Source organism: Rhinolophus ferrumequinum, chromosome 14 (genome assembly GCF_004115265.2).
Source record: "Rhinolophus ferrumequinum isolate MPI-CBG mRhiFer1 chromosome 14, mRhiFer1_v1.p, whole genome shotgun sequence".
Lineage (NCBI taxonomy): Eukaryota > Metazoa > Chordata > Mammalia > Chiroptera > Rhinolophidae > Rhinolophus > Rhinolophus ferrumequinum.
The window spans coordinates 56282935-56295384 of NC_046297.1; positions in this window are offsets into that span (position 1 = coordinate 56282935).

Sequence of the window (12450 nt, forward strand, 5' to 3'; positions counted from 1 at the left end):
TATGTGACATTGCACATGTATTAAACTTTCCTGACACCCATTCCCAAACATAGGAAAATAGTTGAAAAACATCTTTAGTTCTTGTGGACATACTATGGGGTAAAGATAATGTATGTAAAGCACCAAGTACAATGTCCAGCACATAGTAGGTGTTCCATAATGGTAGGTATTATAAACAAGTAGAAAAGAAATGGATATAGCCTATTTATTGGCAACCCACTTAAGACCCAAAATATCTATGCTGTGATGCTTCAGAAAACTGAAACTTTGGATCTCTTCCCCAAACCCAGCCCCAACCTCCCGCTTTTGTTTATCTCCTGTATGTCCTTCCACATATCTTGGCTATGTACATTCATGAAGAAGCAGAAGGAAACATGGTGACCTCATCTCCAAACTCCTGCTCTGGCTTTCAAGACACTAGAGTCAGGAATAAAAGAGATAATAGAAAACAGGGTGGAGACCCACTCTGGCATGATGGCGTAACTCCCTTACGGACCAACCCTCCCACTTATAACCACTACAGATCCTAGGAAAAGCACTCAAACCTGAAGATTTTGAAGAGTAAACAGAAGCAGACAGATTATGGTGGGAAGTAGCATTTTGAAGCAGTAACAAGCATGGGTGAGTTTGTTTTCCTATGGATTTGCCCCAAAGTTGGGCTGCAGTTGCAGAGTTTTAATGCAACACAGGAAGCTACAACTACAAAAGAAGCCCCTACCATCTTTCTGGCTGGAAAAACCAAGGACAGAGGCTAGGCAACAACAGCCACCAGTAGAGAGTGAAAAGGGAAGCCTAGAGGGAGAAAGCCAGGAGTGTATCCCCTAAGTCTATGTATGAAAACTGGTAGATGTGGGTAAATGGAGTCAAATATCTGGTGATGGAAGGAGAACCGACTGTGGGTGGTGAACCAACAATGGGATTTATAGATGACATATTACAGAATTCTACACTTGAAACCCATATAATTTTACTAACCATTGTTATCCCAATAAACTTGCATAAAAAAAGAAAACTAAAAACGGTTCCAGTTGAACGCGTACCCATGCAGATATGGGACATATTTAAAGCAACAGTACTTACGTTTCCATTTTTATAAGTCTATAAAATGTAAAAGTATTTATAATGACAAAAAATGGATAAGTGATTGCAAGGCGTTAATGCATGAAGTGAGGCAGGGACAGGGGCACAAGGAAACTTTTGGAAGCCTTAGGAACATCCAGTATTTTGATGGTGGTGATAGTTTCAGGGTGTAAGCCTACGTCCAAACTCATCAAATGGTGCCCTTTATATACATGCAGTTTTATTGTACACAAATTTTACTTTAGTAAGAAGTAAAACTGAAAAAATAAGCTCTACTTGTTGCAAAAAAGAAGATATGGTGTCTATTCTCAAAGATTTTTATAATCTATATATGGAGATGAGATAAAAGTAAAAGTAAAATAAAAAAATAAGGGAGAATAGATCCAAAATTAGAGATAATGACAATTGTTTTGAATTTTAAGTTAGTAAGCCTAAAAGTAAAATAAAAAAAATAAGGGAGAATAGATCCAAAATTAGAGCTAATGACAATTGTTTTGAATTTTAAGTTAGTAAGCCTTAAAGTCTAATTTTTGGATGAACAATCAGGGTCTACTCACCACTGATGATTTTGTTCATGCAAAGGTAACCAACAAAGGTGAGTATTAGTATTTGAACCACAAATCAGGTCTTAGTTGTCTGTTTAAGTTTTAATTGAAGCACATATTAAAACCGTGTTTGAAAATGGCCCTAAAACTTCCCCGGTGCCTACTCCAGAGCTGTACATCTGTGGACCTTCAATTATCAATCATTAGGGCAATGATGATAGAAAGCACAGTTCTTTCTCCTGAAGAGCTTTCTTCCTAAGGTGTGAGACTTAAAACAAGTCTCTAGAACTCCATTGCACCCTGCTTCTCAATATTTTGGTGCAATCACCGAAAGGGCCTTTGTTTTAGGTCAAGTACTTATTAAATTTTTATAACCAGTCTGTTACTGTGCTAGGTACTTTGAGGAAAGAGAGGATACATGCCATGAGTCACTGTTCCTGCTTTCATCAATATAAAAATTAACCCAGCTTATATAAAACAATTAAGGAATAACAGATAATAGAATAATAAATACCAACTGTGCTTGTAGTAGTTAAACCATAAATGAAATTAAAAGATTAGCAAAGAAAACACTGAAATAGAGAAAGGAAATAGAGAAGGGTCTCATATCTGGAATTGCGAAAGGTAAATGGGAATGAGAAGTGGGGGAACCATTTATTATCATTCATTTATTCATTCACTGAATCAACATTAAGAACTTACCATGTCCTGGGTACTGAGCCAAATGCTAAGAACACAGTGAACGAGAATGTACATAATCATTACCCCACATCCTGCTCCCAGACTAATGGAAGGAAAAACCATCAAATAAATAAGTAAATATCAAATAAATAAAAATATAACTGCAAAATATGATTAGTGCTAGAAAGGAATTGAACGTGAAGCACTAAAAATGAAACAAGGATCATATTTCAGTTGGGAGGGTGGCATTTTCTCTGGGACTTAAACAAAGGGAAGCCAGCCAGGGAGAGAATAGGGTTGGGGGCTAGTGGAGGTGTAGAGCAATCATATGGAGACAAGAACCTGTATGAATACCCAGAGGAGGGAAAGTGCTTGGTGCCTTTGGAAGCGTCAAGGACAACGTGAAACAAATAAGGTCAGACAATTAAGTTCACTAACACATCCTAGAGGAAGTGCTCCATATCTCATTGCTGAATATCACTACAGTCACCTTCAAAGTACTCCCCTTGGGAAGCTGTGCACTGATGCCAGCGCCTAGTCCACCCTTCAAAGCAATTTTGGAACTCTTTTGCTGGAATGGCCATCAGAGCTATGGTCGTATTACCCTTGATGTCCTAAATGTCATCAAAATGTCTTCCTTTCAATATTTCCTTTAACTTTGGGTAAAGAAAAAAGTCACTGGGGGCCAGATCTGGTGAGTAGGGAGGGTGTTCCAATACAGTTATTTGTTTACTGGCTAAAAACTCCCTCACAGACAGTGCCCTGTGAACTGGTGCATTGTCGTGATGCAAGAGCCATGAATTGTTGGCGAAAAGTTCAGGTCGTCTAACTTTTTCACGCAGCCTTTTCAGCACTTCCAAATAGTAAACTTGGTTAATGGCCCAGTTGAATATGAAGCACTAAAAATTCATAATGAACAAATTCATAATGAATAATCTCTCTGATATCAAAAAAATTTAGAAATACCGGTGCAACAAGTTCACGAACTTAATTGTCACACCACATACAGTGCATGGGTGGAAGAGAGGCAAGAAATGAAAAAGGTAGGACGTGAGCAGAACACGCAGGATGCCACCATGTATGTTCAAGATTATAGAATTTATGTGCAAGGTTGTGATCAATTGGTGTGGGAAAAAAAGAAAAGAATAAAGAAATGCCCTCTGAGGGCAAGTAAATTAGAGTCGATGTTCCTGAAGGGGAAGCTCCCTGCAGCTGTCCCTTCTAGCATCACCAGCCTCTCTCTCTGCCTCTGCTTCTCTTTCAGTTCACGTCTCTTCTAGCTCCCAACCATCCTGTTCCCTCTAACTAATGCCTGATGCACATTCTTTCCCTATTCAAAATGCTGAGAAAGGTGATCTGATCAGCCCGGTTTATTACCTTCCTCCTTGTTTGGGCAGAGCTTTATGTACAGGGCTATGTTACAGATACACTGTTGGCCAGCTTATAGATTGGTTGCCTTTGGGTCACATGGCCATCCCTCCTCCAATCAGCTGCAACTAGGAGTCATGTGGTACAGAAATGGCTACCTAAGACAGCCCCCTAAGTAGGAAGAGCAGTTTCCTTTAGAAAGGGCCGTGAGGATGGCAGGTAACGTGATCGATCTGCTCAGGACAATGAGCAATAAGGTTGCTCAAGTAGAGTCGGAGTGAAAAACATGAGAGGCCTTGAAAGTCAGAGAAACGGAGACTTTTTACGGAGATGACTGGAATTGCATGAAGGAGATAAGCAGAGATTGACATAATAAAAATGGAGTTTCAAGAAGACAAGTAGGTTTATCTTCATTTTCTACTTCTTTTCAAGTCAGACTATGTATTGAGATTTGAAGGTCATAATGTTACCTTTCTTTTAACCTCTCGGATCAAATGTGAGGAGAAATAGGTTCAGAAGTCAAAAGTGCCAGCCTTATTATTGATAAAGCTAGATTACAGAAGTTGGCTCAGCTTTGCCTTCCCCTTGAATTGACTCCAGTCCCAGCAAAGTAGGGGGGGGGAGGGGGAGGGAGAAGGGGGAGGATGGGGGGGAGGAGGAGGGGGAGGGGGAGGGGGGAGGGGTGGGGGAGAGGGAGGAAGAGGGAGAGGGAGAGATCCATATCTATCCTGGGCCCAATCTTACTACACAATCACCCCTCGGACCTGGAAGGAGTGAGTGAAAAGTAGGAGCTATTTGTCACAATTGGTCCTTTCTGAAAACTTGGCAAGTGGTAAATCAGTACTTTCTCCCAATATCATCTCTACCTGAAGACTTGTGATTCCTCGCTCCTGATTTGTCTGTTTCATCCTCTGTCAACACACAAGACGCCTTCTTTCTCCTCCTCATCACCTGTCACTACTCTTTCAAAAATCTGCTCAAAATTCAATCTGTACCTGATGTCTGATGCCCCCTAAGAGAAATGCCTCGATTCATCATACCTTTAATTTTCACCCCTCAGAATGTAATTTTTTTTACAATATAGGTACTTTACACGTTATATCATCACTCTAACTCAACAACATCGGTTGTAAGACAATTCTCTTTAAAGCAATCACGCACTTTTTTTTCTGACAAAGGACCTACTCTGTTTTTCAGATCAAAGGCTCTCAATAGGGTGAGGGAGGAGGTGGGGGAAAGAAATTACGTTAGAACACAAATGTACTGGAGAGGCTAAGGGAAGGGATGGTGGGAAGAGAGAGAAGGGGTGTCATTTGAAATAGTTTGGCAGGCATCATCCCATCAGATACTGAAGCAATAGATTTCCTGTGTTTGAGGCAGGGGGGTAGAGTCAATAATGTTATTTTTGAACAAGTATTCGATCATTCTAATATATTACAACATCTGAAGATTACTCTTTAGGTCATTGACAATAATGCAAAAGACATTTCCAGTCGGTACTCTATAATCAGTTTGAAAAAAAAAAACGTTTTCAAGAGAAGTTGTAGCAGACTATGGTGCTACAAATTCTGACAGGTGAATTATTTACTTTGTTCTACCTCAGTTACTACTCACCTTGAAGTATCTTTAATCACAAAGGTCTCGTAATCAGTTTTTACTAGTTTGATGACTATAAAATTTAAAACGGAGGAGTGGAATATTTACTTCTGGCACAACGAAAGAACATCTGTCACGGGAACACGTGGTTGTGAGGACAATCAACCACAAACAGGCACATTCAAATATAGTTTGAGTTCTTTCATCCCAGTTTGTTTAATTCAAACCCTGTTTGTTTAATTAAAGCTTCATGCCCTCATTCACATGTACAAATATCTTCTGATCCTGGCTCAGTGGTTCTGAACCTGGACTTTGGTCCAGATAACTGTGACACTTACGAAAAAGAGACATTAATTAGGTGCTTAAACAGTCCAAAAGGGTGGACCAGAGCATACAAATTCCTAAAGTTGGGGGAGAAACTGTTCTTGAGTGTGAAGTTGTGATTTGATTCATGCATTTCTTAAGTATGGAATTCTAAGTGAGCATTTGTAAAGCAAAGGAAACCTTTCCTAATGAACCTTCAGGGACCAGTTAGCACACTTTGTTAAATTGGAATACTAATTAGGTGGAGGAAGAGTCTAAATCAACCTAAATGCTTGTTAGTCTGATGAATTAGAGGGGCCCAATAAGTGTTTGTTTAAATTCAATAATTCAGTGTCCAGAGGGACTATTCCTGACATGAGTGGCTGAATTGAAAAATATAGGCTATTAGTCATGAATAAATTGTGCATAAACTGGGGCGTTTCAACACAACTACTAGAAGGCCAAGGTCGTGGCAATGATGGTTTATGCATATCTCTTTCCTTTGCTAGGTCCTATGCAGTGATATTTCCAAATGTACCTCGATGAGTTTGAAGCTTTTCCATGGTATGTGTAGTATAATGAAAAGTGCTACAGTCTTACAGTGAAATGCTTGTTATAAGCTAGTCCAGGCCCACGAAACTTTAAAGACAAAGCAAGTCTGGTACCTGTTGTGCTCACTTGAGAGGAGTTTTCATTCCACTATATCCCATTATATCTTTCTGTCATCTACATGTCTTCCTTCCTACCCCCAAAGCCCACTGCTTTCCATCTTGTGTATTTCCAAATATTGATTTTGAGGTTCAGACTAACAACTGTGGCCTGTAGCCTTGGAGTCAACCACTCCACTGTCCAGACTCCACAAAAACATCCCAGAATTGTTCAAACGTCTCTCAGGTGCTTGAAAATGCAAAGCTCAGAATTTTCCATGACAACATCAACAAAGCAGCTCCAATCCTGCAATGACACAAGAGCCTGGGGCACTGCTGGTGGTGGCTAGACCAGACAGAAAGGGATTCCAGTTTGCCTTCTGGGTCACTGAAAGTAGAAGTGGCAAATCATTGTGCTAAGAGAACTTACTCTGGTATCAGCAAGAAGCACCTGTAGCTTAGGGCAAATTCCAAATTTGCCCCTTCAGCAATATTAGCTTCGGCTGCATGTGACATAAAATCCCCAAATAAGAGCTTATTTGAGCTGTAACCATATCTGCACCCCAGTTAGTGGGAAGAGGAACTGCAAGGCCATCTTCATTCTTTTTTGCTTTTCCCCCAGCTTTACTGGAATATAATTTGAACGCCAAAAACTGCATATAATTAATATATACAATTTGGGGGATTAGGACATGTATACACTCATTTTACTATTACCACAATCAAGGCAATAAACATAGTCACCACTTGCAAGTTTCCTTGGGTACCCTTGGGTGTGTGTGTGTATGTGTGTGTTTAAGAACACTTTAACATGAGATCAACTCTCGGAACAAATTTTTAATGACATAATGCCTGATTGTTAAATATAGGCGCTGTGTTGTCCAGCAGATTTCAGGAACTCACTCATCTTGTAACTTTTGCCCAGTGAACAAAAACTCCCCATATTGCCCTCCCCCCGTCTCTATGCTATTGTCTATTTCTATTCATTTGACTATTTTAGATGCCTCACATCAGAGAAACCATGTAGTATCTGACCTTCTACATCTGACTTATTTCACTTATCATGTCTTCCAGGTCCATCTGTGTTGTGAATAGTAAGAGTTTGTGTGTGTGCGTGCATGTGTGCGTGTGTGTGTGCGCGCGCGCAATAATACCCCCCTTATCAGCAGTTTGTCTTTCTGTGGTTTCAGTTCTCCAGTCAACCATAGTTCAAAAATCCTGATTGGAAAATTCCAGAAATAAATAATTCATGAGTTTTCAATTAAGCACCATTCTGAGTAACATGACGAAATCTTGTGCTCTCCAACTCCACCCCACCCGGGATGTGAATAATCCCTTTCTCCAGTGTATTCATGCTGTACACGCCACCCCCATTGGTCACTTAGGAGCTGTGTTGATCATCAGATCAACTGTCACAGCATGTGGTGCATGTGTTCAGGTCACCCTTATTTTACTTAGTAATGGTCCCAAAGTGCAAGAGTAGTGCTGTTGGCAATTCAGACATGCCAAAGAGAAGCCAGAAAGCACTTCTTTTAAGTGAACTGGTGAAAGTCCTTGACTTAATATGGAAAGAAAAAAAAAATCATACGCTGAGGTTGCTAAGATCTATGGTAAGAACAAATCTTCTATCCATGAAATTGCCTACTTTACAAATTAATCTTTACCATAGGTATGTATGTACGTAGGTAGGTAGGTATAGGAAAAAACATAGTATTTATAGGGTTCGGTACTACCCACAGTCCCAGGCCTCCCCTGGGTGTTTTCGAACATATACCCCATAGGTAAGGTTAGGACTACTGTATGTATACCTACTCCAAATTTTGTTTGTCTACTTATCTACTGATGGCTATTGAGGTTGTTTCCATATCTTATTGTGAATGGTGCTGCAATGGATATAGGAGGACAGATATTTCCTTGAAATCCTGATTTCAATTCTTTTGTATGTATACTCAGAAGTGGAATTGCTGGATCATATTTTTAATTTTTTGAGGCCTCTCCATGCTCTTTTCCATAGCGGCTGCACAATTTTACATTCCCTCCAACGATACACAAGTGTTCCCTTTTCTCCACATCGTTGCCAACACTCGTTATCTCTTGTCATTTTTACAAAAGCCATTCGAACAGGTGTGAGATGATATCTCACTATGGCTTTGATCTGTATTTTCCTGATGACTAGTGCTGTTGAGCATTTTGTTTCATGTACCTGTTGGCTATTTGAATATCTTCTCTGGGAAAATGTTTATTTCAGTCCTGTGTCCATTTTTAAAATGGAATTATTTGTCTGTTTTGCTATTGGGTTATATGAGTTCCTTATATGTTCTGGATATTAATCCTTATTGATATGTGCTTTGCAAATATTTTCTCCCATTCCACAGATTGCATCTTCATTCCGTTGAGTTTCTTTGGCTTTGTAGTGGGTCCCCTTCTTTTAAAGACAACCATCAGTACCTCGCATGGCACTCAAACTTATAGCCCATTGACTAGAAACTAATGAAGTGGCCTTGTCCACATTTAAGGAAGGCTGAAACATACAGCCTTTACCCTGGGCGCCCGGCAAAGGAAGAAGGCAGAGCCCACACTGGATCGAAACTGTAGTCTCTGTTTCACTCCCACACTACCTATGGGACTTTGGGCAAGAATTTTCTGCAGAATATTCTTATTCTTAAAATTAAAATACCTCCTTTGCATGGATCACTTTGCTTAAGCTCTCCGCAGTATCTGACTCTGTTCACCATGCGCTCCTTCCTGAAACAAGCTGTTTCCGGTGACTTCCACGGCATGTTACTGTACAGATTTTCCTCCAACCTCTCTAGCTATTATTTTTTGTTGTTATTGTTGTCTCCTCTTCCTCTTTCTGTCCCTTAGTGTTTCTATTGGTTCTGTCCTGGGGCAACTTCATTTTTCACTTCACCCACTCTTCTCACTGTTACACATGGTAAAAGGAGGTGTAGCACACATTCATTGAACACTTACCATATGCTAAGAACTATAAGCACTTTATGCACAGAATTTCATTTATTCCTATCATGGTTATTCCTGTTTTACGTGGAGGTTGAAGTGATTGGTCCACCGTTGGGCTATGGCCGGTCTGGATTTAACTCCAGGACATGTGACTGCACAGTTTTTGAGTTTACCACTATACCACCCCTACAATCTCTGTTCCTTCCCCCACCAAAAACAAAACAACCCAAAACATTAGGTCCCATGCATATACTGAATTGCTTTCTGAACAACTGTTTGACTATCTCATAAGCATTTCAAATTCAAAATTCCCCAGAGTAACTCATAGTTCTTTTTTTTTAATTTATTGGGTGACAATTGTTAGTAAAATTACATTGATTTCAGGTGTACAATTCTGAATCACATCATCTATAAATTACATTGTGTGTTTACCACCCAGAGTCAGTTCTCCTTCCATCACCATATATTTGATCCCCCTTACCCTCATCTCCCACCCCCCACCCCCCTTACCTTCTGATAACCACTAAACTATTGTCTGTGTCTATGAGGTTTTTTTTTTTTGTTTGTTTGTTTGTTTGTTTGTTTGTGTTTTGTTTTTTTTACTTAAACGTTTATCAGTTATATCCCTCACACTGTGCAATAAACATAGGAGTGCATAAAGATTTTTGAATTGGAGTTTTGGATTTCTCCGGATAGATACCTAGGAGTGGAATACTGGATCATAGGGTAGTTCCATTTTCAGATTTTTGAGATACCTCCATACTGTTTTCCATAGTGGCTGCACCAATCTGCAATCCCACCAACAGCACTATACACAATAGCCAAGACATGGAAACAACCGAAATGCCCATCGGTAGATGACTGGATTAAGAAAATATGGTACATTTATACAACGGAGTACTACGCAGCCATAAAGAAGAAAGAAATCTTACCATTTGCAACAACATGGATGGACCTAGAGAATATTATGTTAAGTGAAATAAGTCAGACAGAGAAAGATAAGTACCATATGATCTCACTTATATGTGGAATCTAAAGAAAAGAATAAGTGAACGAACTAATCAGAAACAGTTTTGGAGATAGAGGAAAAACTGAGGGTTGCTAGATGGGCGGGGCGGGTAAGGGGAAGGTGAGGGGATTAGAAAACAATCATAGTTCTTTCAACAATTATTTACTGAGCACTTACTGTGTCCCAGACACTGCTCTAAATGCTAGATGTACCAAAGTGATCTAAAAGGACAATCTCTGATTTCATGCAATTTACTGTCTGGTTGGGAAGACAATCAGTAAGATAAACAGCATCCATTTTTGATCAGCACTATAAATAAAAATGACGCAGAGTAAGTGGATAGAGAGGGCCATGTGGTAGAATAATGGTGCCAAAAGATGTTGACCTGACTCACTAATTTCTGGAATCTGCAAATAAGTTGCACTCCATTGAAAAAGGGATGGTAGATATGATTAAGCTTAAGGACTCTGAGATGGAGAAATGATCCCAGATTACGTGGATGGACCCAATAAAATCACATGGACCCTTAAAAATGAAGACACAAGGGTAAGTCAGAGAGATGTGCCAAGGACAATAGAAGCAGCAGTAGAGATTCAAAGTATGAAAGGAACTCCATCCACCACTGCTAGCTTTCAAATGGAGGAAAATGGCCATGAGTCAAGAACTACAGAAGCTAAGAAGAACCCTCAATTTACAGCCAGCAAGAAAATGGGGACGTCAGTCCTACATCCACAAGAAACTAAATTCTGCTAACAACCTGAATGAGCAGAAAACAGATTCTCCACCAGAGTCTCCAGAAAGTAGCACAGTCTTGCCAACACCTGGATGCTTGCCTTGACTTGATGGCAAGATCTGTGTCAGGCTTCTGACCTACAGAACTATAAGCTAAGAGATTTGCATTGTTTTAAGCCACTGAATTCTGGTAATTTGTTATGGCAGCAATAGAAATGAATGCAGACTATCTTAAGTAGGGTGGCTGAAGAAAACCACTCTAAGGACAGACCTGGAGAAACATCTGAGAGAAGAGCTTCCCAGGCCAAAACGGATGACCCTGAAATCTGAGGAGCTTGAAATGTATGCGAGATAGCAAGGAGGCTAATGGGACTGGAGGGAGGGGAGAGCAGTAGAACTGAGATGGCCGGAGAGGCCAGGGCGTATGAGAAGCTCTGCAGGTCGTGGAGCTTTCGGTTTTATCTTAAGCATCACAGAAAGACACTTTGGCAAAGGAGAGCTTGACTTGTACTTTAAAAAGCTCCATATGGGTGTTGTAATGAAATTGGACTGAATGAGGCAAGAGTAGAAGCAAGAAAATCCACTTAGGTGGCATTTTTCATTGTCATCCTATAATAAATAAGAGAAGACAATTTGAATTAGAGTGGAAGAGGCGAAGTACTGAGAAAGTGGTTACATGTAAGATATATTTGAAAGTTAGAGTCCACCGTATTTTCTGATGGCTTGTAAGCAGGCTGGGAAACAGAGACGTCAGATGAGCAACTGAGCACATGGTGGTGCCAGTTACTGAGATGAGAAAGAAAATCATTGTAGAAGAAGATTGAGGAGATCAGGGGTTTGTTTTGGGACATGTTAAGCTTTAGATACCAATTAGCCATTCAAATCAAGATGTCAGATAGGCTGTTAGGTACATGGGTCTGAAGTTCAGGGACAGTTTGAGGCAGAGGTATCTTGCAGACAGAATAACGCCCCCCACCAAGATGTCAATGTCCTAATCCCTAGAATCCGAGAGTATGTTATACTACATGGCGGGGGGGAATTAAAGTAGGAAACCAGTTGACCTTAAAATAAAGAGATATCGTGTATTATCTGGGTCCCGTATACATCTGGGTCCAGTGTAATTAAAGGGTTCCTAAATGGGGAAGAGGGAGGCAAAGGACTCAGAACCAGAGAGATGGCATCACAAAATAGATTCACATGGCTAGTGCTGGCTTTGAAGATGGTAGAAGGGACCAGAAAACAAGGTATGGGGCAGCCTCTAGAAGCTGGAAAAGAGAAGAAAACAGATTCCCCCTGATTGCCTTCAAAGAGGAACACGGCCCTGCCAACACTTTGATCAGCCCAGGGAAATTCATTTCAGATTTCTTGGCCTACAGAATGGTAAGATAATAAACTTGTATTGTTTTAAGTCACTGAGCCTGTGGTAATTTGTCAGAGCAGCTATAGGAAATTAATACAAGTCCTGATGTCACCAAAACATGTTTTTTTTCCCCAGTGGAACCTATCTTGGTAAGTGACATAAACACTA